This window comes from Talpa occidentalis, unplaced genomic scaffold (genome assembly GCF_014898055.3).
Source record: "Talpa occidentalis isolate TD23 unplaced genomic scaffold, MPIMG_talOcc4v2.1 talOcc4.13, whole genome shotgun sequence".
Lineage (NCBI taxonomy): Eukaryota > Metazoa > Chordata > Mammalia > Eulipotyphla > Talpidae > Talpa > Talpa occidentalis.
In genome coordinates this window covers 73,194,048-73,220,979 of record NW_023601322.1, presented here as the reverse complement: position 1 = coordinate 73,220,979, position 26,932 = coordinate 73,194,048, and the positions used below count along the sequence as shown (strand labels likewise).

General features: G+C 48.6%; 1 protein-coding gene across 2 annotated transcripts in view; it reads right to left on the bottom strand.

The window, feature by feature from the left end:
• FSTL4 (follistatin like 4) overlaps window positions 1-26,932 on the bottom strand; it is a 672,816-nt gene that overhangs the window by 609,049 nt on the left and 36,835 nt on the right. For both annotated transcript variants that reach the window (XM_054694402.1, XM_054694403.1), the window contains exon 3: window positions 16,459-16,673. The gene's annotated coding sequence lies outside the window, so the exon portion shown is untranslated. The remainder of the gene's footprint in view (window positions 1-16,458; window positions 16,674-26,932) is intronic.

Here is a 26,932-nt window from a genome sequence, read left to right as displayed (position 1 = left end):
TGGAAGACAGAAGCAGGGTCCCTATGCAGAGGTCAGTGACCCCTGCTTACCCTTCCAAGTTCAAGCTAAACATCACTGCCTCCAGGAAGCCTTCCCCAACTGGAGCAGTTGCCTCTCCTCTGAGCTTCCCCAAGCCCAGCCCCCGTACTTTTCCCTTCCCAGGAATGATCACCCCACCAAGCTGGAGGGGGACCTGGCATCTTTTAAGACCAGTGACTGGTGGGCCCCCCGGTGGTGCAGCAGTTGAGCGCTGGGTTGCAAAGCTGCCCGTGGCCTCTGCAGCGCTGGTTCGATCCCCGGCTGCTCCCGGCCACTGGAGGAGGATCCCACATGGCGCGCAGACCTCTCCTGCTGCCCGCTGCTCCCCTCAGCAGTGTACTTTGGTCCTTCTGCCTGCTCTGCTCCCTGCTCTGGTGAATTCTCTCACCCTCCCGCGATTCTGACTGTACCCAGTGCTTATATAAATAAATAAATCTTGTAAAAAATGCTATTTAAAAAAAAAAAAAAGAGACCAGTGACTGGTATGCAATTGTCGCTCCACAGATTCTGGTGCATAGAGAGAGCGTGCTTCTCACCACATCCAGCCAACCCATGGCCCGGGGAACCAACTCACGAATACTCACAAACTCAGCAAACACACCCTCCTGGATCATTACTGCAAAGATCCTGCTGAGAGAGTCTTTGAAGGTGAGAGAATGCTGGGCCCTGGGGGGCCTCAGGCCTTGATGGGGGCTGGCTGGCATCAACAGCCCCCCTGCCACTGTCACCCTCCCCACCTCTCCCGCCCCAAGAAATATACACAGCAGTGTCAAGAGGACAGAAAAGCCAGCAAACACAGCAGCTGCCTCCCTGGCCAAGCAGACCCCTGCCGTGTTTTAATGGAATGAAAATCATCTCACTCTGTTGTCCCAACCCCAGACAGACACAGCCAGGAGAGAACAGCCCACTCGCAACTTCTTTGAAGAGGCAGAGACTCTTGCACCCAAAGCTATTTGTCCTCCATAAATGTGATTTCAGAAACAGAGCTAAAGGGGGAGGCGATGGCCTCAAGAGCCCGTTTGTATCATACATTAGATAGATATTTAAAAATAAATAGCAATTAAAAGGAAAGCCACCAATGACTGCAGAGAGCTCCAGACCCTCCAAGGCCTTCATGCAAATGTCTCACTGCTCTCAGTGTCAGAAACCAGGGCCAAACTGGAATCACTTCTGAGAGTTAGAACAAGTCGTCGTGTGGCTGCTCTGAGGGGCTCCGCGGGCCTCCAGGCGGTGGGGAAGGGGAAGCCCCGCGGAGTCCTGTGCGCAGGCACACTGCTCTCCCCCAGGCCTTAGCAGCTGGGCCGGGGAGGACCCCTCATCCCCGCCCCGGGCCAGGTGGGTGTCCGCGTTCCCTAACACGCATTGCACCATCATGCCCTGTGCAGGGGCCTGTTTCCTCATTCCCACCGCCAAGCTGTGACGCCACAGCCCCACCTCTCCACCCCGCCCTGTAGCCTGCAGGTACTGCGTTGGCTGTAAGATTTACTGAGGGCCAGCCTGCCCACCAAACACAATCTAAGCGGCATGCCAGGAAGGCCAAAGCCAGGGCCAACAGGTACCTGCCCCAGTCAGCCCACACCGACGTCAAGGTTATTACCATTGGAATTATTAGCATCAGCAATGGTTGGAACTTCAGCCTTTAGCTAAAGACTTCAATCACTGTGAATAACCCCCTGAAACGACCATATGCTCCCCTTTCCCAGCCGCAGCCTTTTCAGAGAAAATGAGCCTAGATTATTGATTTTCACCTGATGTCCTTTTCTTGTTCCCATCCAGGATATCACTTTATATTTAGTCATCTTTTCAGTCTCCTCTTAGCTGTGAGAGTTTCTCTGGCCTTGTTGGTTTCTGATGACCTTGACAGTTTGGGGAAGTAATGGCCAGGTATTTTGTAGGCTGCAGCTCACTGTTATTTCTCTCATGTTTTTCTGATGGTTCAACTTGGGGAGGAAGACCACAGAAATAAAGGTATGTATTCCAGAGTATATGATTGTCCAGAGTATATGATTTCTAAATCAACATGATTTATCACCCGTGATGTTGACCTTGGTCACCTGGCTGAGGTTTTCAGGTTTCCTTAGATTTTTTCCATTGAAATTCTGCCTCTTGCCCAAAAGGCTAGGGGAAAAATCACCTCCTCTCAGAAGCCTTCCCAGATTACACACATATACTATGTATTTCTCTCAGTACTAAGCCTAACTCCAGGTATAACCATGAATTTGCCTCCTCATTTTGATAGCATGTTCTGAGGACAGTGACAATGCCCAACAGCATCTATCCCATAAAAAAAAAAGTGAAAAAAGTGACCACTGACTTAGTCCTCATAGAGTACCAGCATCTCACGGGCACAGTCTGTCTACATATCAACAAGGGAAGAACTTTTGTTAAAGCCATGAAGAACTCGGGATCCATTACTGCCAGAAGCCAGCAGAGCTTGGCTTGCTGTCTGCTTGGCTCTGTAGCCTATTCCTTTATCCCTCTGCTCTGCACCCCCTGCACAGGTATTTCAGTGTTCAACGTACACTCAACAACTGCTTCAAGGACAAGCTGTGACAATGAAGGCAGAAACAGTGGTGGACTGAGAAGCACTCTGGGGCCTTCAACTACACAGCACCAAAGACATGACCCTTGCCCTCTCTGACCTTGACCCAGGTTCTGCCCCAATCCCAACCCCCACCCCCACCCCAAGTCTTCCATTTCTGACACGCAGGGACAGGGCGGCCGAGCTGTGCACCAAACATGCTGCATCAGCAAGAAGCCAAATGAGATGTAGAGCTGGAACATCTCCCACAAATTTTGTTTTATGAAATTTTAAACTTTAATAAACACTGACACATTTCAAGTGCCAACCCTGGACTCCTCCATCCACAGCAGCCCCCATCCTCAGGCTCACCAAGACCCCTCTTGTGGCAGGGTCTTTAGAGGATGGAGTCTTTCTTGGGGTGCTGACATCTGATATCTGGGTCCTGGACAAGAGAAGCAGAAGAGACAGGGGGATACGGGGGGCAGGTCCAGAGCCCCACCCAGACCCAGGTGGTATGCAGGCTGGGCATGAGGCCAGCCACCCAATTCAAGAATTTTCTGGTGATCAAGACAGGAGAGAACTGCCATCATCAGCTCTGGTTGGGATGAAGCTCGGGCACCATGGGCTTCTTGCAGGGTACCCCCATCTCACGCTTCCTGACTCAACTCCTGTCCTCCCTTCACTCACCCTGCCCCAGCCCCAAATCTCTCCCAACCCCGTGCCACTTTACCCACCACCAGCCATCTTCCCAGACACCCCACCTCACATGGAATGTCTTTTGAAGACCCCTGCCCAATTCCCAGAGTCCAGAATGCTTCTTCACACAAAGTCTACTGTGACTCCCAGTTCCCACCATTGCTGTGTAGAGCCAGAAAGCCCCTCCTGAGACCCTCTCCTCCTCTGCTGGGAGCGTGGTCAGCGGCAGATACGTGGCACCTTCTTTGCTAATCAGCAGGGTCCTGATCATGAGGGACAGTCTCTTCATGACTCTGCAACCTCCTGCAAATAAGGCAGGGCCAGACAGTACAAGGCACCCAAGACAACTGACGAGGAGCAGAGGAGAGGGCTCACAGGGAGGCAAGGACAAGTTCACGAGAAGTGTGCAAGAGCCACGTGGTAGGGTTAAACAGACAGAACAGACAGATGGACAAGGCCCCAGGGCGATTCCCCCTTTCTCTCCATCAGCCAGACCAGAATAGCAGATCCTTCCTCCTGGGTCCTCCCCTCCCTTCCTTCACATCCAGATGAAAAACAGGCAGCAGAATCACTAGTACCCAGAATCCACTTGGTCAAGACTCTTCTCCAAGCTTCAGTCCTCCCATGTGGGCCCTGATCCAGGGAGGTGTCACACCAGTCCCCCCGCCCCCACCATCACTCTTCAGCAAAGGAAGAGCGCGAGGTGAAGGTGGGAATCTTCAGTCCCCTTGTCACATAGCAACAGCCTCGAGGACCCCACTTCCTGACCCCAAGCCCACCATTGACTCTCAGTGGATTATCAAGCTTCTAAAATCAGTCTTCTGTAGAAATGCCTTTGGAAAAAAGTTACAAAGCAAATCGGTGAGTGTGTGTGCAGAGCTGAGATCCGTGTGTAAGAAGCCTGCCAAGTCTCCTAAGGCCGTGCCCAAGCCTCCCGAGTGCCACCACCCTCGCTTTGCATGAAACTCCTGCAAGGCTCCACAGAAGGTCGGCCTCGTCAACTTGTCAAGGCTGAACTCCAGTCATCATCTAATCTGCTATCTCAGAACTAAATCCCTTGTTACTCCAATGGCACCCCCATCAAACTTTTAAAGCTTGCCCCATGAAACAGCCGCAGGTACCAGGGCAGCAACCCCAGGAATCCTCTAAGCTGGCACAGAGACCCCTCCTCATGGATGTCTGATTCATGGCACCTCAGGATTGCAGGCTCAAGACCAGAAGCTTCCAGCCTGACTTGCAAAGCCAGCCAGCCCCTTCCGCTTGTTTCCATCCTCAGTGCCCTGCAAGGATTAATATGTTTCCTTGAAATAAAGAAATGTTCTCTGCTGCTTTCTACCCCAAAGGGTGAGAACAGTTTACACTGGGGAGAATGGGGGAAATGGTTCAATTAGTTTGAAGACGTAAGCCCGCCAAAGCCCATTTTGTAATTAAAAGTAATGAACTTTAATAAAAAAAAAAAAAAAAAAAGAGCACAGCCCCTTCAGCATCCAACTAGATGCCACTGAAACTCATCTGAACGCTGTCTTTCAGGGTTCCCTCCACAGGGCGCTGGGAGGTGTGGAAGCTGCGGGGAAAAGGAGAGGCTAATAGTCCTGGCTCCTGGCCATCAGCCTCATCAGGAAGAGGATTCCAGGCTGGCCCCTGCCTGCCAAGACCTTCCCCAGGATCTGCGGAGGGACACAAGCACACGTGCATGCACACACACATGTGCACACAGACACACACACGCGCACACACACATCACCTGGGCTGGTCCTGAGAAAGAGCACTCAATTCAGGCTTAGGATGATTGAAGGGCCCCTTCTGGCAGGTTCCCTCTCTGCACCAACTGGGGTCCCTCAGTCAACTGACAGGAAGTTCCTGGTCCTCCCCAGGCTCAGAACGCTCAGTCCAGTCCATGCCCTCACAAGCATTTCAAGGAGAAAGATTCGCCAATTCACTCCTTGTAAGCACCCATGGGACCAGCACCTCAGCACAACTCAACAGAACCTTCCAGCAGGCTGTTTTGCTTCCACTCCAAACAACCATTCTGCCTGACTTCCCTAGTCTTCTTCTCAACATTTTTATTACAAAAGTAATGGATGTTCATTATAGAAAACTCTGAAACTATAGATATGCAATAAGAAGAAAATGAAAATCATAACATCACCGCTCAGAAATCACATTAACATGTGGTTTATCACCTTCTGCACATTTTTCTGTTCCTAAGAAGATAGGTCCTTGTTTTAGTTTTGTGGGTTTTTTTTTTTTTTTTGGAGGGTGGGGGTTCCTGACAAGAATGGGATCAGGGGCCTCCCGGTGGCGCAGCGGTTGAGCGCTGGGTTGCGAAGCTGCCCGCAGCCTCTGCAGCACCGGTTGGATCCCCGGCTGCTCCCCGGCCACCAAAGGAGGGTCCCACATGGCGCGCAGACCTCTCCTGCCGCCTGCTGCTCCCCTCAGCAGTGTACTTCGGTCCTTCTGCCTGCTCTGCTCCCAGCTCTGGCTCTGGTGAATTCTCTCACCCTCCCGCGCTTCTGACTGTACCCAGTGCTTGCATAAATAAATAAATAAATAAATAAATAAATAAATAAATAAATAAATAAATAAATAAATAAATCTTTAAAAAAAAAAAGAATGGGATCAGATGTGTTCCCTCCACAACAGATCCTCGGTCACACACACTCAAAAGCTATGACTCCCCACTCACCCAGGACCCACCCAGGGCCTCACGGCGAATGGCTCCACTGGCCCCACTGGCCCCCTTATCTGTATTCCCACAACCAAGTCCAGCTTCCACCCTTGGGCTAGACTGTCATGCACCTCTCACTGGTCTCTCCCTCAAAGTGAGGGGAAGAGAGCAGAAGAGGGAGGGAGGCAGTGGACAGAGGACAAGGAAGGCGAAGGGAGAGGGACGAGGGACAGGTTCCCTGGCTGTGCCCATCCTCTGTCTGTACAGTGTTCACAGAAAACATCAGCGCAGCCCCAGGACAGGTTCAATTATGGTACATTCCAACAGTGGAATACAATACAGTCATCAACAACTTGGTCAATGTTTAAGACATGGAGAAATGTTTAAAAAGCAGTATTTGCACTTGAAAAAAGAAAGCAAACTTTGTAATGAAATGATGTAAAATATAAATTCACTAAAAAAAATAGTACTTTGTAGCCCCTGGAGAAAAAACCAGTATACAAGGCAATATTTTATATATCAGTCACAATTTTATAAAACATTATGTATCTTTATAAACACACACATAGACATGTAACAATGAGGTGATGTGCAACTGTAAGTTAATACTCATCTCGAGGTCATTTAAATTTCTTTCTATTAACTTCCTAGATTTTGCACCACTTTCATATAGTGAAGATTTTTACTTTGGGAACTTTCTATTTTAAGGAATGCAAGAACGCAGAGTTTTGGTTTTGTTTTGCTGTTGTTGCTGTTGCTGTTGTTTTTTCAGGCTTAGAGAGCAGTGGTTCTCAGTGTTTTTCATGCATCAGAGTCAACTGGCCAGTTTATTAAAACACAGATGACCGGGTCCGGCTCCAGAGTTTCTGACTCAGAAGGGCTGAGCATTTGCTTTTCTAGCAGGCCCCAGGCGATGCTTCCACACTTAGAGAATCCTTGGCCTAGAGGTTCCCACCAATGGCATTAAGGAAGAGCTGCACACGGGGCGCTGGAGCAGGGAGAGCCAGGGCCCCTCACTACTGACCGCCTAGGGATCCCTGAGCATTGCCCCACTCCCACCTGCCGCCCAAAAGGAAGGAGGAAGGAGGCGCCTAAAAGCACCGTGGACACAGCTGTACTCCCTACATGTTCTCCATTCCCGAAACGGGCCCTTGGGCCACTGCCCCTTCCTCCCACTGTGCTGTGGTCCACAGAGACGGTGTCAGAGAGACAAAGGGCTGGTATAGGGGGTGCTGGGGCCCCGCACAGACAGCACCAAACAGAAAGCAGATGTCCATGCGGTGCTCCCCATCACAGAAGGACGCTTCATCCTGCAGCCTGTGTTCTTTCTTTGAGCCCATCCTTTCATTCCTGACTTCATTCCAAGGTCTCCCGCCTTGCGCCTGGCTCAACCTCCCATGGAGTAAGACAATCAACCGAGCACAGCAGTGTGGAGAGGGTCACGCTAGCACCGAGGTGCTAGGGAGGGCCGTGGCAGGCCAAGGAGGACATGAAACTGCAGCTATTTAGAGGCCATGGGCTGCAAAAGCCAGAGGGCATGAAGCTTCAGAGCCGGTCACATGCCAGCCGTCTTGGGCCTCTGGACTTCAGTCCTGCTCCTAGCAAAGAGGTGTGGTGGGCAGCTCCTAACAATGCTCTCCACCCCCCCATGCTCTCCACCCCCTAGTCACACCCATTGTCATCCTGTCCCCTTGAGGGTGGCTGGTTCTGGGCGCCTGCTTCTAATAAAGAGGACGAGGTGGAAGTGACAGGATACCCATCCCCTCTCTCTTTCTCTCTCGCTCTCCCTGCTTCTCCCCCCAACTCCTCTCATTCTTTCTCACTCCAAGTAAACAGGCTGCCGTGCTGTGAGTGCCCAATGGAGAAAGAACTGAAGGCTCCAGCCAACAGTCAGAGTCAGAGGGCACCCACATCCTGTGAGTGAGTCACAAAGTGGACACCCCAATCAAGCCAGAAAGAACTATAGCCCCAGTTAATGCCTTGAAGCAGTCCCCCAGATCCTGAGCCAGAACCTCCCAGTTAGGCTTCCCCCAGACTCTTGAATCATGGAAACTGAGATCATCAGTGGTCACTGCTTTAAGCACTAATTGTTATAGTTACACAGATAACACAGCATGGGCAGCAGTGGTGCCTGGCTGTGGGCTGGCATAGGTACAGCAAGTAGCAGAGAGCACGGCGCACAGTGAGTACTTACAAATGTTACCATTGTGGTTGTGTGCCACCCTGGTGGCACAAGGGGTCAAGACGCAGCACTATGAAGCTATCTGCAGCCACTGCAACACGAGTTCGATCCCCGGCTGGCCAGGGAGCGATCCATATGGCGCAGCAGACCCCTCCTGTCTTGTCCACTGCTCCCCTCAGCAGTGTATTTCAGCCAATCTGCCTGTTCTGCTCCCCACTCTGTCTCTGGTGAATCCTCTCACCTCCACACCTCTGGCCTATACCCCAGCTCTTGTATGCGTAAATAAACACGTTTTCCAAAAAAATGTTATCTATGTGATAAGGAGCATCGCTTCCCACAGGGCCTCCAAGTAGCTCTAACGTGGTTTGTTGAGGCACAAGTTGCAGGGGAGTCAGCAGGGCGTGCACCAGCTTCCTACTGCTGCTGTAACAACTGCCACAGATTCAGCGGTTTAAAACAGCACAAGTTTCGTATCTTACAGCTCAGGTTGTCAGAAACCTAAAACGGATTCCACAAAACTAATAAAGCAAAGTGTCGCCAAAGCTTTATTCCTTTGGGAGATTCTAGAGCAGAACTGACCCGCTGCCTCTCCAGCTTCTGCCCGGATGCCCTGGCCCAGGGTGGCGCCGCCCCAGGCCCAGCTCTGCCATCACACCTCCACCTCTGACCTGCAAACTGCGTCTTCTCTCCTAAAGGGACCCTGGTGGCATGTCTGGGTGTACCTGGAAAATCCAGGCTGCCCTCCTCATCCCAGGTGCCTTAACATATCACACCCACTAGGTCCCTTCTGCCATGGAAGGGATCCTCTTCATGAGCTCTGGAATAGGACGGGAAGATGTTGGGGGGCCATGAGTCAGCCGACCATAGCAGGGGTCCCCTTACTCTCTGAGTCCCCTCTCCTCCTGGAGAAGCAACCCCCATTTCATCAGCTGTTCCTGACACCAACGGCTTCGCCCCTCTCCTCGCAACGCCCTGCATATTCCTGTCACCTGATTCTTTAAAAATCAGGTTCAGATGGAAAATCTCGACACTGTATTCCCACAGGACTGAATTTAATAAGTGAAGACTTTGGTTCTCACACATTTTGCAACACTTCAGGAAAACAAACAACATCTCCTCCCCTCCCCTGCTAACACTGTTATCAGCATGAAAATCCCTGCTTCCTAGTCCAGCCACCGCAAAGTGGCTCACATGAGAAAAAGTGAATTATACAGTGCGGCGTTTAACTGGCATTTAATATTTGATCAATTAGCATTCTTTGATCTGTGTTCTAACAGTAGGATGCTCCTGGCTCTGTGCTGGATAAGCCAGGCTGGCTGCTCTGTGCGTGCACAAGGGGGAAGGAGGCTCAGACGCCCCTGCGCTGTACACCTCGGAGCACAAACAGCCTGTGCTGCAGAAAGAGAGAAAGAGAGAGAGAGAGAGAGAGAGAGAGAGAGAGAGTGTGTGTGTGTGTGTGTGTGTGTTGGGGGGATCAGGGTGAGATTTGAAGGAGAGCTCAGTTCTGAGTTAGCAGAGTGGCCTTCATCCTGGGTATCCCCCGCCCAAGCTCTGAGTGCGACATGAACCCCATCATCTGGCACCACTGCGGCCATAGCACTGGCACCATCACATGGCCCCCTCCCAGCAGATAAGCCACAAAGAAACAAACACTCCAAGTTTGGGAGCTACAAGGGCACCTCTACCTCCAGATCCCCAGGGGGTCTGGACACAGTCAAGGGCCTTGCCCTCTAGGTCCAGCCCAGCAAGGCCTGTGGGCAGCTGAAGATGCTATGTAGATTTTTCTTTGTCCTAAAGAGGGACTCATTAATCATCTTCACATGGAGTGTCTTTTGCTTTGCCAATTTGTCACTTGTAGAAACTAGACTCCTGCATTGTTGGTTTCTGAAATGGGATTACAGCACAAAGAGGGATGTTACATCCTGACTCATTAGGGAGAAGCCTGTGTGTGACACACAGACAGATGGGTGCACACTCTCCCCTCTCTCTCTATCTCCCTCTCTCCCCCTGCTCCCCACCCCAAGAATCTCTCCTGGGCCTCCCCGGTGGCGCAGCGGTTGAGCGCTGGGTTGCGAAGGTGCCCGCAGCCTCTGCAGCGCCGGCTGGATCCCTGGCTGCTCCCCGGCCACCAGAGGAGGGTCCCACATGGCGGGCAGACCTCTCCTGCCGCCCGCTGCTCCCCTCAGCAGTGTACTTCGGTCCTTCTGCCTGCTCTGCTCCCCACTCTGGCTCTCGTGAATTCTCTCACCCTCCCGCGCTTCTCACTGTACCCAGTGCTTGTATAAATAAACAAAAATAAATCTTTTTTTTTTTTTTTTTTTAATAATAAATTTTATTGTTGTATTCCCCATACAATTGCAGCCCCCCCATTCTGACCCCAATCCCTCCCCTCCCGCCCCCACCCCCCTAAAAGTGTCTCTGGTTCATAGTTTTTTGTTGATTTTGATTTTCACTTTCTTATAGTTATTCGTTTTCCTGGTCCCTTATTTAAGTTTTCTAGATTCCTGCTATGAGTGAGACCATCCGGTATTTTTCTTTTTCTTTTTGGCTTATTTCGCTGAGCATGATCCCTTCCAGCGCCATCCATGTTGCTGCAAATTGCATGTGTTTATCTTTTTTGAATGCTGAGTAATATTCCATGGTATATATGGACCACATCTTCTTGATCCAGTCATCTATTTTTGGGCATTTGGGTTGTTTCCAAAGCTTAGCTATTGTAAACAGTGCTGCTATAAACATAGGGGTGCAGGTGCTCTTTGGAATTGATGTTTCTGTGTCCTTTGGGTAAATACCTAGGAGTGGAATTGCTGGATCATATGGAAGCTCTATGTTTAGTAGGTCCAGAAATCTCCACACAGCTTTCCACAGTGGTTGGACCAGTTTGCACTCCCACCAACAGTGTAGAAGAGTTCCTTTTTCTCCACACCCTCGCCAGCATTTGTTGTTGCTAGTTTTTTTAATATGTGCCATTCTCACTGGTGTAAGATGGTATCTCATGGTAGTTTTGATTTGCATTTCCCTGATGGCAAGTGATGTTGAACATTTTTTCATATGCCTGTTGGCCATTTGCATTTCCTCTTGAGAGAAGTTTCTTTTTAGCTCTTCTGCCCATTTTTTGACTGGATTATTTTCTTTGTTGTTGTTGAGTCTCATCAGCTCTTTGCAGATTTTTGTGATCAGTCCTTTATCATTAGTGTTGGGTGCAAAAATGTTCTCCCAGTTGGTGGGGTTTCTCTTTGTTTTTGTTATTGTCTCTTTTGCTGTGCAGAAGCTCTTTAATTTGATGTAGTCCCAGCTGTTTATCTTTGCCTTCACTATCACTGCTTTGGGTGATGTGTTTGTAAAGATGTCTTTGATGTGCAAATCACGTAGTGTTTCGCCTATATTTCCTTCTATATATTTTATGGTTTCAGGTCTTATGTCTAGTTCTTTAATCCATTTTGAGTTGATTTTTGTGTATGGTGTGAGGTAGTGGTCAAGCTTCATTCTTTTGCATGTAGCGACCCAGTTTTCCCAGCACCATTTATTGAACAAACTTTCTTTGCTCCAATGCATAGTCTTTGCTCCTTTGTCAAAGATTAGTTGACCATAAATCTGTGGGTTTATTTCTGGATTTTCTATTCGATTCCATTGGTCTGTATGTCTGTTCTTGTTCCAATACCATGCAGTTTTGATGATTATGGCTTTGTAGTAGAGTTTGAAGTCTGGGAGTGTAATGCCTCCATTCCCTTCTTTTTTTTTCAGGAGAGCTTTGGCTATTCGGGGTTTTTTGTGATTCCATATGAATTTCATCAATAATTGTTCTATTTCTTTGAAGAATGACATTGAAATTTTGATTGGAATAGCGTTGAATCTGTATATTGCTTTTGGAAGGATGGCCATTTTAATAATGTTTATTCTTCCAATCCACGAGCAGGGGATGTCTCTCCATTTCTTTGTGTCTTCTTCTATTTCTTTTAACAGTGTTTTATAGTTTTCTTTGTATAGGTCCTTTACCTCTTTTGTTAGATTGATTCCCAAATATTTGATTTTTTTTGTTTCAATAACAAAAGGGATGGTTTTTTTGATTTCTTCTTCTTCAGATTTATTGTTTGTGTATAGGAAGGCTACTGACTTTTGCGTGTTGATTTTGTATCCTGCCACTTTACTGAACTGATTGATGAGTTGAATTAGCTTTTCTGTGGAGTTTTTGGGGTTCTCTATGTATAATATCATATCATCTGCAAATAGTGATAGTTTGACTTCTTCTTTTCCTATTTGGATTCCTTGGATGTCTTTCTCTTGTCTTATTGCCCTGGCTAGGACTTCCAGTATTATATTGAAAAGCAGTGGTGAGAGTGGACATCCTTGTCTTGTTCCAGATCTTAATGGAATTGCTTTCAGCTTTTCACCATTGAGAATGATACTGGCTGTTGGCTTGTCATAGATGGCCTTTATGATGTTGAGGTATGTTCCTTGTATCCCAAGAATTTCAAGGGCTTTTATCATGAATGGGTGTTGCACTTTGTCGAAAGCTTTCTCAGCATCTATTGATATTATCATATGGTTTTTATATTTCTTTTTGTTGATGTGTTGGATAACGTTGATTGATTTTCGGATGTTAAACCATCCTTGTGCCCCTGGAATGAATCCTACTTGGTCGTGGTGAATTATCTTATGGATACATTGTTGGATTCTGATGGCTAAAATTTTATTGAGGATTTTTGCATCAGTGTTCATTAGGGAGATTGGCCTGTAGTTTTCCTTTTTTGTGTTGTCCTTGTTCGGTTTTGGTATTAGTGTAATGTTGGCTTCATAGAACGTGTTTGGTATTGTCCCTTCCTTCTCAATTTTTTGGAAGAGTTTGTGAAGGATAGGCACTAATTCATCTCTGAATGTTTGGTAGAATTCATTTGTAAATCCATCAGGTCCTGGGCTTTTGTTTTTGGGGAGGTTTTTAATTACCATTTCAATTTCGCTAATTGTAATTGGTCTGTTTAGGTGTTCTATTTCTTCTTTATCTAGCTTTGGGTGATTGTAGAGTTGTAGGAATTTGTCCATCTCCTCTAGATTGTTAAACTTGTTTCCATATAACTGTTCATAGTAGTTACTGATTATTCTTTGATTTCTGCTGTGTCCGTTGTGATTTCTCCTCTTTCATTGATGATCCTGTTTATTTGTGCTTTCTCCCTTTTTTCCTTTGTGAGCCTGGCTAGGGGTTTGTCTATTTTATTGATTTTTTCAAAGAACCAGCTCTTGGTTTCATTGATCTTTTGGATTGTTTTTTTAGTTTCAATTTCATTTATTTCTGCTTTGGTTTTTATTATTTCTTTTCTTCTACTGGTTTTGGGGTTTTTTTGTTGTTCTTTTTCTAGATCTTTGAGCTTCGAGATTAGGTTGTTTCTTTGAGTTCTTTCTTGTTTCTTGATGTGAGCTTCTATTGCTATATATTTTCCTCTTATTACTGCTTTTGCTGCATCCCATACATTTAGGATATTGGTGTCCTCCTTGTCGTTCAATTCAAAAAATTTTTTAATTTCCTCTTTGATCTCCTCATTAGTCCAGTGGTCTTCCAGTAGTGTGGTTTTTAATCTCCATGAGGTAGGAAAGTTCCTTGCCTTCTTTTTATGGTTTATTTCTAGTTTGATGCCTTCATGGTCAGAAAAGATGGTTGATATGATTTTAATCTTGGTGTATCTGTTGATGTTTGTCTTGTGCCCCAGTATGTGATCGATCCTGGAGAATGATCCGTGTGCGCTTGAGAAAAATGTGTACTCCGTTTTTTTGGGGTTTAGTGTTCTATAGATGTCTGTTAAGCCCAATTGCTCTAGGTCCTTATTTAGAGCTTTGGTTTCTTTACTTATTTTTTGTCTTGTTGATCTATCCATTGTTGATAGTGGTGTGTTGAAGTCTCCCACTACGTATGTGTTTTCTCTGATGTCTGTTTTCAGAGAGGACAACAGTTGTCTGATATATTTTGGTGCTCCTTCGTTTGGTGCATATATGTTAATGAGTATTATTTCTTCTTGAAATATTGTCCCCTTGATCATAATGTAGTGACCATTGGGGTCTCTTTTTATCTTTTTGAGTTTGAAATCTGTTTTATCTGATATAAGTATAGCTGTTCCTGCTTTCTTTTTTGGCCCATTTGCTTGTAGGATTGTTTTCCATCCTTTAACTTTGAGCCTATTTTTATCTTTTGTAGCTAAATGTGTTTCCTGTAGACAGCAAAAGGTTGGGTTTTGTTTCTTAATCCAGGCTGCAACTCTGTGTCTTTTTATTGAAGAGTTTAGTCCATTTACATTTAGAGTTAATATTGATATGTTAACATCTGTATTTGCCATTGTGTTTGTCTTTCCTTTGATTTTATTTATTTATTCTTTTAATAACTTTTTTTTTTTTTTTGGCCTTCTTTCATTGTTATTCGTCCCTCTGAGGTTCTGGCTTTAGGACTCCTTGTAGTATTTTTTGGAGTGGGGGTTTAGTTGCAATGAAATTCCGGAGTTTCTGTTTGTCTGGGAAGGTCCATATTCTTTCTTCAAAGAGGAAGGAGAGCTTTGCGGGATAGAGTATTCTTGGTTGGCATCTGTTTTCTTGGAGTCTGTTGACTATGTCCCTCCACTCTCTCCTTGCCCGTAGTGTTTCTTCGGAGAAGTCTGATGTCAGCCTGATTGGCTTTCCTTTGAATGTTATCTGTTTCTTCCCTCTTGCCAGCTTCATTATTTTTTCCTTGTCCTGGATTCTTGGGAGCTTTACTATTATGTGTCTTGCTGTATTTTTTCTTTCGTCGTGGAAGTTTGGTGTACTTCTTGCTTCTTGTATATCAATTTTCAGCTCCTTCTTCACATTTGGGAAGTTCTCTTCAATTATCTCTTTGAATATTTTCTCTGTTCCTACTTCTCTCTCCTCTCCTTCTGGTATTCCTATAACTCTTATATTTCCTTTCCTCATGGAGTCAGATAGTTCCCGAAGTCTTTCTTCATTCTTTTTCCTTCGTACTTCTCTTTCCTTTTCTGTTTTGGTTCTTTTTATTTCTGTGTCTTCAAGAGCACTTATTCGTTCTTCCATTTCATCAATTCTGCTTTCATTGCTTTTCCCAGAATTCTTTAGTTCTTCCACTAATTCTTTGATCTCCTGCATTTCTTTTACTTCCCTCTTTAGGGACTCAATTTCATTCTTCTGATCGTTGATTATTTTTCCCTTATCATTGTTTTCCTTTATGACTTCTGTCAGTTTTTTAATCACGGCAATTTTAAATTCTCTTTCTGGAAGGCTCAGAAGTTCTTCCAAGTTACTGTCGTTGCAATCTGAGGGCTGGTTTTCTTTTTGTGGTGTGCTTTTTTTCTGGAGAGTTGCTAGGTTGCGTGTGGTTCTTCTCCTCCCTACTGTCTGTTTTCTAATTTGCCGTATGCGTTGGGACACTGTGTAGTTGGGACTGGCCGGCATCTTGGGTGAGCTTCTCTGCTCCCCTCTGGTTCCTCCAGGAGTCATCTGTCAGTTTCAAGCAGTCTTTATTGGAGAAAGGTCCCTGTCCTAAAATGTCGATGTGGGGACACACTCCCCTGTGCGCCTGGTCTGCCCCGGAGGTGGGTTCCTGCTCCCCCACTGGGCTTGGACTGCAGGCCAGAGGGGGTCTGGCGTGGGCGAACTTCCCCCGCTCACCTCTGGCTCCTGAGGAAGCCTTCTGCAGGTAGTCTTTACTGAAGAAATGTCCCTGTTCTAAAATGGTGATGTGGGACACACTCCCTGCGCGTACGGTGTCAGGCACACTCTTCTGCGTGCCTGGTCTGCCCCGGCTGTGGGCGCTCGCTCCCCCTGTGGGCTCAGACTACTGGTCGGAAGGGGCCAGGCGTGGGCTAACTCCCCAGCTGGCCACTATCTCCTTCAGGAGCCTGTGCTGGCTACAAGTCGCTAGGTGGCGCCAGAGATCTCTCCTAGAGCCCTTGGGGAGCTGATTTTCCACCCCGTGGGACAGGGAGCAGAGCGGGGATGGTAGGGTACACCTCTATGGCTTTGGGGTGCTGTGTCTGCCTTGTGCCCCACCGTCGTGCGGAACCCACGCCCCTAATTTCGTGCCCCGGGTCTCAGTTCCAAAGCCCTCAGTTCCAGGACGCGGGCTGTAGCCCAGATCAGTGGCGCGGGAATGGCGCCTTTTGAATCCCGCTCCCCTGCCTGGGCGCCTGGTTCCTGCTCACTCCGGGAGGGCCTCCGCGCGTCTCCCCGCAAGCCTAGGTCGTCTCCCGGCAAGCCTAGGTCGCAGGCGCGGGGACCTGGGCAGCTGCGATCCGATCCGCGCAATCCGCGCTGCTTTCCCTGCGCAATCCCGCTCCGCGTCTGTTTTTCCAGCGCGCCGCTTCCGCGCAGGCTTACCGGGCGGCCGGGGCTGTGTGCTGGTGCTGGGCTCCTCCTGGGCGGGGCTCTCTGCAATGGCGCCCGGAGCTCACCTCCGCGGCGGATCCTGCGGGGGTTCTCCACAGCTCCCGTTCACAGGGTGTGGTGGCTGCAATAGTTCCTTTCCGCTCACAGTCCCGCTTGCTGCGTCCTTTGTTCTTGTTGGCAGTTTTAGTGTGTCGTTTTCCTCCTCTCTGCGGGTCGGAGAGTCAACAAAAATAAATCTTAAAAAAAAAAAAAAGAATCTTTCCAGTAAAGGACAGCCTCTCTGATCCCTGCCAGCCAGTTGGTGGACTAAAACAGGCTTGCTCACGGGCACCCCCAGCCCAGTTCAAGCCTCCTGGGGATGTGGGGTAGGGGGAAACCTCTAAGCAGATGTGGCCACATTTCCACCTCCCCTAGTTTCTGAACACCATCACATGCCGGATGTGCCACTTGGCAAACCAAAAGTGGTACTTCCCCCATCAGAAAGGGGCTGAGTCTGCACGCTGCTCCCTGTGACGTGATTTCTGTGCACCCATCACCTGTCCCAAACTGGGAAAGAGCCGAGGCTTCTGTGGGTCCGGTGTTATTAACCACAGTCATCAGCCACCTCCCGCAACTGTCATTGATTGAGATAAATGATATTGCTTTTTTTCTTTCCAAAAAAGTCTATGGCTAATGAAGTCTCATTCGTGCCACAATCTCAGCAGTAGAGATAAATGAGAAACAATTTCTTGGTATCCATTATTTTAGATTACAGATATCAACCCTGATGCTGTTTTCAAGGTTTATTGAATTTTCATAGGCTATCATCAGCTTCTGCATTCTACACGTGTAATAGAAACCTGAACTCAGAGAGGTTTTATGGCCTCCTTTTAAGCCTCAATGAGAACGGGCTCCATTGCCCAGTCTCCCCAAAAAAACCTTCCAGAAAGTTCCAGCCTCTCTCGGCCAGACCAGGAGAGAAAGCAGAGGGAGCAGAGAAATTGGTAGAAGGGACACAGAAGAGGAAGAGCAGAAACAGCAAGAGGGCTTCCGGCCCAAGTCTGCTCACTGAACCAGGAGCCCCACGGCCTGGCACAGCGGTGTTCGTCTCCTCTGTCTCCCCACAACAGAGCGGGGCCACGGCGGGGCTGCTTCATTTCTTTGTACCTGACTGCCCACTCGACTCCCTTCAAGCCCCTACATCCCTCTACAGACACCAAATCCCCTAGACAAGCAGGCCTAGGCTGCCCTGAGTGAATGCTCAGGGAGAAGGTGATTTGATTCAATAACCCACCACGGCCACCCACTGCCCCTCACCTCCCTGCTGCTCAACACATCCCTCCAGATGCCAGTGGCCTTCCTGCAGTGGCCACGGTCCTCCTGGCACATCCCAAACATTCCGCACTGCGAGCCCCAGTGCAGACCAGGGCACCCCCAGCTCATGGGCCACCAAGGAAGGTGGTCACAGAGGCCTTACCACTCTCCCCGAAATGAAGCCCAGAGGGCGGGGGGCACACAGCAGGGACCCCGGCCTTCAGGGGTGGGCATGTATGTGTGCGTGTGCACATGTGTCTGCATGTGTGCATGTGTGTACTTGAGCATAGGTGTGCGCTTTCACTTACTAGAAGGTAAGCCCCAGGGGTTCAGCAATTAAGCTGACAGCGCTAGTCTCCATGGAGCACATGGCCTAGTGGGGGAGAGGAACAACAGTGTGTATAGTAACAGGAAAAGGCATAGGAGAGCTGGCAGGGAAGCAGGCACCGTGAAGGTGCGGGCAGTGGCTCAAGGAGGGAGCAGTAACTAACCTAGGCCTAAAGGCTGGGAGTGAGAGATCACTAGACTACGAAAGGGTAGCTGCATGGAGAGCCCCACCTGGCAGGCGCGGAGGCCTGCAGCAAGGGGACATAACCTACTCAGGGAGACCCATCAAGGAAGGTGCCAGAAAATTAAAATGTCCATCTCGCTCTGCCCCCATCCTCCAATCTGCTGCCTGCAATCCATTGCATGACTCAACTGGAAGCCAGAGCAAAGGAAAGGCAGCACGGATGCCACCCACACAGGACAGCTCTCGGCACAGAGAAGGGGGCAGGTGCAGGCAACGTGTGGCCCTTGCTATGGAAAGATGGACCCCATGACTGGAAGGAAGGCTGGGATCCAGTAAAAAGAGGAACAAGCCAAAGGGCTGGAAGATCTTTCTGAAAAGTGACATTTTGAAGGGCAGAGAGGGCTAAGGGGTGACCCCAGAGTTCAGAGGGTTGAGGTGTGCGAGGAAGCTCAAGGGTCCATGGAAGGTTGGAGGCCGACCAACACCCACGGGCCCCAGAGAAGGTGGTAAGAGCTTGGGCATCGCTCTAAATGTGATCAGAGTCCACTGATGGAGTTCAGGGGAGTGACAGTCGCTGAGAACACCCACAAAAATGTAAACAGAGGAGGAGACAAAAAGTATCGAAATTTGGGGAACTGGAAAGCAAATGGGTGAAGAGTTGCTGACCCACAGAACAGAGCTGCAGGCCGCCGCGGGGAAACACGAAAGTGCTCACTTTGCACCTCCTCGACCCCACACAGGCCTGGAGCCAGAGATGCTGCTCCTTCTGAGTGGCATGGAGGTGTCGGTCCACCGGGTGGTTGCCTGACCATCTACATGAGAAGCGCTAAGACCCACTGCCCCCTCCCCACTCCCTGCACAGCTGAGAGCTGCACCCACACACACGGGCAGAAGCTGGGGTTTCCAAGGGGCTGCTCTCAGGGACCCTAGTCCCACCTGAGCACAGAGCCCATGCTGAAATGGATGAAGATGACGTCTACCTGCCACATGGCAAGAACCCCCTCCTGCCTGCCTGGTTCTGGAAACCTTGGTAACCGGGCTCTTAGGACAAGCACAACATGGAGAAGAGAGTCACGGGCCTGCACAGAACAGAGGGGCCTGCTCTGCAATGGGCTAAATAGTCTCCCAACATCCCCACCAGCCAGAAACTCACAAGGTGAGCTCATTTGGTAATAGGGTCTTTGCAGCTGCAGTTAAGAATTGCGGCGAGGCCATTAAGGTAGGCATTAAGGTGGGCCGTAAGTCCAGTGACAGTCCTTAAAAAGAGAGAAAAGGGGCTTCCCTGGTGGCACAAGGGGTTAAGCACAGCACTATGAAGCTGTCCACAGCCACTGCAGCACGAGTTCCATCCCTGGCAGGGAGGTGGCCAACGTGGCGCAGCAGACCCCTCCTGTCTCTCCCGCGGCTCCCCTCAGCAGTGCATTTCAGTCAAGTCTGCCTGTTCTGTTCCCCGCTCTGTCTCTGGTGAATCCTCTCACCTCCTGTATCTCTGGCCTGCCTCCAGTCCTTGTATGCATAAATAAAAAAAAATCTTTAAAAAGAACAAAGACAGGAAAGGACACAGAGAAGGAAGAGGGCCAGGTGAAGGCAGAGACTGGAATTGTGCAGCCACAAGCCAGGAACACCAGGCGCCTCCAGAAGCTGAAGAAGCCAGGAAGGGCCTTCCCCCGGAGCCTGCAGAGATAGTTTGCCTGCAAACACCTAAATTTCAGGCTCCTGGACTCCAGAACGCTCTGTGGTAATATACTACAGCACCCTCAGAAAAGTACTCTTTCTCTCAATTCCAGTTACCTCAGTAAAACCGGCCTCTCGGCATCTCCACCCCTCCCGTTCACTCATAAACATGTGCACAGCTCAATGGGTTCTCTGGCCATGGGGCCTGACTCTCATTTGCCTCCGTCTAGATGACCAGGGTACCTCTCCCCAAGGGAACAGGGCTCTCCGTCCCAGCAGCTCAGAGGCCTCCTTCCTCACTGCTAAGTCGCTGCCTGGGCTCTGCTCCTTTCCGCCCTAGGAAGGGGAGAGAGCCTGAATAAACATGGGTCTATTTCCCCTGCCTGCCTCTCCCCAACCTTCTGAGCTGGGTCAGATGCCCTCAGAGCCCAGCTAATCGTGGCAACCCACCCAATGGGCACCTCACTAGGCATGTCTCCCAGGGCACAGCACCCCAAAAGCATCATAGCAGAATTGCAGCAGGGCTGCACTAAGGGCTCAGCCTTTGGGATCTGAGGGGACCCCTGGGGTGTCTGTCCTTACCCATCATTTAACTCTCTGCAAGCACATGTTCCCCTCCACCTCCACACACACCCTCTGTGCCCTGCAGAAAGGGTTTGGGGCAGCAGAGATTTAGAGAAACCCACAGCACCCAAGGCCTAGGGGGGAGGTCAAGGGCCTGAGGATTCTCCCCAACTTATTCCATTTACAGATGGAGAAAGAGCCATCACATACATTTGCAATGTACTCATTTCGATCAGTCATTCATTTAGTTAACAAGCATTTACTGGACTCCTATTGTTTGCCAAGTCCCAAACTAGAGAGAGAAAGAATAAAATGTGCCCTCACAAGCCCAACGTCACCACATGAGAGAAAGCCAAATGGCAGCAAGTCAAATCTCCGCAGACACTCAGCCCTCCAGAGAGCTGACATTAGCTCCGAGCATCCACACTCAGGGCTAACACCCCTGCACAGCACCTCCAACTTCAGGGTCCACAAACCGTCAAAATACACCCTTTCCTACCTCGTTTATCATGACCCAAACATCATTTCAGGCCCCAGGCAAGACCCCCGGAGCTACAAAGACAAAAGTGACATCCCCACCCTCAAGGATCCAAGCATCATGAAGGGAGGGGGCAAGCGGCCCGGTGGGCTCCAGGTCCAGGAGGGACGCCCAGGTCCCTCCACTCTGCAGAGCCAGGGATGGTTTCCCGCCCCAGCAGGACTTAGTGACAGGCGAGGATATTGGGGGCAGAGAAAAGACCAAGCCCTATCCCCAACTGAGGGAAAGGAGGGACCTGAGGTCCCCTGGCCCTGCCCGGAGACTGACATTAGACCCCCATTCATCACTCCTCCTTCCAGAAGGTTTGCATTCTTTTTAACTGACCACAGAGTGAGAGACCAGTTCTCTGCCTGGCATCAAACTTCAGCCCCTGTCCTCCAAGCAGTTCTTGAGGTCTTGCTCAGCCAGTTGGGTGGGAGGGTGGAGCAGGGGGTGCACAGCAGCCCAGTCTCAAGGGTCTTGGTAGTTCTGCCCTGGGGCTGCCACCCACCTGGACACACCCCACTCAGATCCCAAGCAGACAGCAGTTAAGTAGCAGATGCACCTCACTCTGGCATCCCTGACATTACCATATTCCACCTCCGGGCCTTTGCCTTTGGTGTTGCATCAGCCTGGACTGCCTGTCCCTCCCACTGATCAGCCCTCTTCAGACCCAATGCGTGATGTAGCTCAACTCAGGCCCCGCAATCCCTCCAACTTGACGTTTTCAGTGCACCAAGATCAAGATTTGCTCTGGCCCAGGCTCTGCACTTGACCTAGACCCCCCAAAGACTTAGACCCCCGATGTGGCCTGTGTATCCAGAATCCCACGTGATGATTCTGTTTCCTCCGAGGACTGTGAGCTCCTCAGAGCAGCTCCTCCCAGATCAGCGTCCATGGCCACCCCTAGAAAAATGTACAGGCTGCCGTGCTGACACGCAGGTGAGCACTCCTGGTGAAACATACCCAGGGAATTGCTGTCGGTGGGCACCGCAGTCTGCAGAGACACTGCCAATCCCACCCCTCAGGCTGCTGATGGAGAATGACCCTTTGAGAAAAGGATAGAGGCCTCTGGGAGGGGAAAAGGCTGAAGGTCTTCTCCAAGAAGAACGTAAGAGGGCCTTGGGCTAAGGTGCACCTGGCTTCTAGAAGCCTGGGGACCCCAAGCCAGGACCCTTCCTGCCCTGCTGGACCTCACCGTGGCCTACACATACCCTAATCATGTATCCACTTCCATCTAAACCTTGTGTGTGCCCCGTGGCTTTCCCTCCCCTCTTCATGTCTTGCCCACCTTCTCTACACCAGCTCCAGCTTACTCCACCCAGACAGATCTCCTCCTCCTCTGTCCTCACAGGAGGCTCTCCACATCACACTCCTGCCCTCGAATCAGCCTGAGTCTGGGTTCATCCTGCCCAGTCAAGAGATGGTCCAGGCACATGGAAAGTGCTTGCCAGGTCCCTGTGTGACACCTTGCTTAGCCCCAGCTCTCTGGCCATTTTATGGAAAGGCATCCAGGATTGTCGAGGCCCCTAGTGGGAAGGGCACTGTGGCAAGCACAGACGCAACAGCAGGAAGCAGACACCCAGCACCTGTCCTCACAGAGCCCACGCTCCAGGAGAAAGATGGCTGTGGGGCAGGATTGGGTGGGGGGAGGCAGGGTGTGTGCAGAGGGGGGAGTTGGTTAGAGCCCCCCTCATTCTGCCTGTTCTGGGGGAGGGGACCCCACTTCCACTACCCCCCAGCTTCCCCAACAGGGAAGAGAGGCTCCCTGGGACCCGTGGTCTGCAGCCCCACCCTAGCCCCAAGCGCCTGCTCCTGGGCTCTAGCAACTGTGTGTGAACTACCTGATTTCAAAGAATTTCTTTCAACTTTGCAAAATAATGGCATTTCTAACATAAAAATAGAGAGCCCATCGGCTGTAATCTGCTATTTTATTTTTACTGGGACCCTTCATTGCATGAGAGTATAATCTGTAAGATAATATAAGTGCTAATAATATTTTCCAGGGAAGCATTTCTCACCGTTACAAACATAAACTGCTATTAGAGGGTATATTTGTTAGCATTGATGAGACATAGATTACCCGGCTTCTGCAACAAGATGGAACAGACTGATTGTTTTCCCCTCTAAGCTGTTCAGCCTCTGAAAAAAAATTAGCATAATGTGCTGACTGTTCCACACAATTCTAACTTAGTCTTAAAAACTCCTTTGTGATTCCTCTCCCATTAAAGACTTTAAATATCTTTATTCTCTTTTAATAGAGTGATTCATCAATGTATTCCTGTAAAAGGTAAGTAATATAGATAGATTAAGACAGGGGGGACATGTTATATAAAAAGGAATCATCCATCAGAATTAATATGCTAATACCATATCTGGCACTTAGTAGGTGCTTAATAAATGAATATTACATTAGTTGATTGATTGCAATTCCCTAGCATTTATAAAATAAAGCTTTCAATATCATTTCAAGATTATAAAAGAAATGCTTAATCATCATTTCTGTTTAATTTTAAAGTTGGGTGGATTCTGAAGCTCTGGCGCTGAGCTTTCCCTCCCTGACAGGGGTCTCAGACTTTGACAGAGCGCCACCTACCGTCCAAGCCTCGTCACCTTCTCTCACAGCTCATAGACCATCTATTCAACAGAAAGCACCAGAAGGAGACCGAGAAAATGGTTCATTTTCTCCCCAAGCATTCAGTCGGCCTCATGGAGCCCCTATTACACATGTGGCAGGCCCTGAGGGTTTAGGAAAGCTGGAACACATTCTTGCTCTTGCTTGTTCAACCTTCAGGAGTAACCAGAGGGCAGAAGGCATAAAGGGATGACACCCACCCCAGGGAGTCACAGAAGCCCACCCCAGCTGCAGGCACCCCACCCCAATAGCCCTTCCCTTCATGTGACTCCTTCATCCTCTTGGAGACTTTCACAGACACCCAAAACTCCCGCCAGGTTTCCAGGGCCCTGTGATCTGTCAGAGTGCCAACAGCGGCTGGTCACGGAGGTCTCCAGCACTCGCCTTTAAAACAGTACCATGTGCGTCACAGCTCACAAGGAGCAGACGAGGCTCTGGCTGCTGCTGACTTAAGGCTGCATTGCACATGGCAAAAGGTTGTATCCTTTTGTTGGTGGAGATACAATTAAGCTATCAATCCTCGTGCAAAATGGGCATTGATAAATCGATAGGAGCTGATGCCGTAGATAAACAGAGCACGTCATCAAGAGGCACAGCATGTGGAAATGATTCGATACAGATTGGTATCAAGGGAAATTCAGCCTCAATATGGCCAAGGAAGTCAAACACCATTAGGATGTGTAGCAGCGGCTGTTGCGCTAATTTACTGCTATTCTCTCATTCATTCAACAAGCATAGATTGAGCACCTTTCCTGAGCTGCTGGCTGTGTACTGGGCCTGGGGACACAGGAGACCTCTCCCTTCATACTCCCTGAAGTTCATGACCCAGAGCAGAGCTGATGCATATTCTCCCTGTCCTTGGAAAACAGGATACCAGATTCAACGTGGCCCACTGCTAAGTACTCCCAGTGTCAGGCCCTGGGCCAGGCATGGAAGAGAAATACCTCAACAGCTGCTGAGGCAGGCGTTCTGGGCCCCATTTCACAACTGAAGAAACTGAGGCTTAGAAAAGTCAAGCAGTTACATAGCCAGTAAGTGGTATTTGCATCCAATTCTAAAGCCTAGCCACTTCCCAGACCTGATTTATGCAATTAGTATCTTGGATCTGATCATAGATGAAGCTGTTTCCACACCACAGACCATCATTCCACCACAGGCAGCAAACAGCACTGACCACATGAAAATGGAGACTCCTAAAAACAGCCTAGCCTGGCACGGGAGGCACAAGCCTGAAGCCAAGCCCTCCAGCAGGTGGGTGGACCAGGAAAATGATCCCAGGCCCAGTGGGATGCCTACCCTACAGTATCAAGCCCATGTTCCTCACCAGCAGAACCCCAGGCATCCCAGCAGCAGCTCCACCACAGGACGTTAATCTGGATTAACCTTAAGCCAATTAGACTCACTTCATTCCTTTTGCCAATGACTGGCTTGGGAAGAGGCACATCACAGAATTCTGGCCAACTAGACATTGCTCAAGAGAGCAGGTCGCTGGAGAAGCTCCTGTGCCTGGGAGTGGCTTCTTAGCTCCTAAATAGAGGTAGGGGGCCATTTTCCAGTCAGATAGGCAAAAGGTTGAAAATGTATTTTGCTGGTATGAGACGACAGGCCCTTCAAGCCTTGCTGATGGGAGAATAAGCTGGTACAAACCCCAGGAAAGGCAATTTGCAAATTGTCAAGGTCACAGATATCCCTTTTAGTCCCAGCAATTCTATGGCTAGGAATTTATCACAAAACAAAACTAACAGATTTGCAGACCTAATTTTTTATAATTTTATTCATAAAAAATTATTTTTATTTTTTAAACATCCTTGTTTATTTCTTCACAATATAGGATTCCTCCACTCAGGTGTGGTCACCACAGTTTTCCCATCACCAGAGGGCCGCACACTCCACCATGCTCTCCTTCCTGCTGTCCACTCTCCCCACTTCTCCCTCCTGAGTGTCTAGATCTATGGTCAGCTTTCAAGAGTCAGTCACCCGTTTTTTCTGATCCTTTGTTTACTTATGAAGCCATCCGGTATTTATCTTTCTCCTTTGGCTCACTTAGATTAACCCCTTCCGGCTCCAACTATGTGCTGCAAACAATCTTTTTGAATGCTAAATAGAATTCCATTGTGAATATATGCCACATCTTCTTGACCCATTCATCTGTTCTACAGTCGTTTGTTTCCATATCTTGGCTATTGAAGAAAGTGCTCCTTCTTTCTAATTAGGTTTCCTTTCTAATTAGTGTTTTTGTGCTCTTTGGATTGATACCTAGGAGTGGAATTGCTGGGTCATATGGCAGATTCATTTTTAGTCCTTTGAGGAATCTCCACACTTATTTCCACAGTAGCTGGATGTCTTCTACATCCCCACCATCACCAGCATTTGTTGCTTGTGGGCTTTCTGATAGCCTCAAAGGTGTGAGGTGGTATCTCATTGTGGTTTTAATTTGTATTTCCCTAATAATTAATGAGCATTTTTTCTCGTCTGTTGGCCATCTGCATGTCTTCTTTGGAGAAGTGCCTATTTAGATTTTCTGCCCATTTTTTGATTGGGTTGTTTGTTTTCTTTTTTGTTGAGTTGTATAAACCCTTTGTAGATTTTCAGTATCAATCTCTTATGAGATATATAGTGTGCAAATATTTTCTGCCAGTCAGTAGGGTGTCTGTTTTGGTCACTCTCTTTCACTGTACAGAAGCTTTTAGGCTTGATATAGTCTCAGTTGTTTATTTTCTCCTTTATTTTCCTTGCGGCTGGAGAAGTCCACTAATATGTTTCTGAGGTTTATGTCTGTTTTCTTCTATGTATTTTATGGTTTCAGGTCTTCCACCTAAGTCTTTTACCCATTTGGAGATGATTTTCATGTCTGGTGTAAGATAATGGTCTAGTGTCATTCTTTTGAATGTGGCATCCCAATTTTCCCAACACAATTTATTGAAGAGAATTTCCTTGTTCCAGTATATATACTTCTTTGTCATAGATCAGTTGTCCATAAATGTGTGGTTTTATTTCTGGACTCTCATTTTTAGCCTATTGGCTTGTGTCTTTTTGTTCCAGTACCATGCTGTCTTAATTACTATGGCTATATAGTATAGTATAGTATAGTATAGTGTGAAGTCCAGAGAAAACTCAAATAGCATCAAACCTGAAAGAGAAGTTACATCAGACACTGTAGAAATTCAGAGGATAATAAGAGATTACTATAAACATTTATATGCAAGCAAATTCAACAACCTAGATGAAACAGATTCTGTTTTCTTCCTCTTTTTCTTAGTGAGTCTAAAGA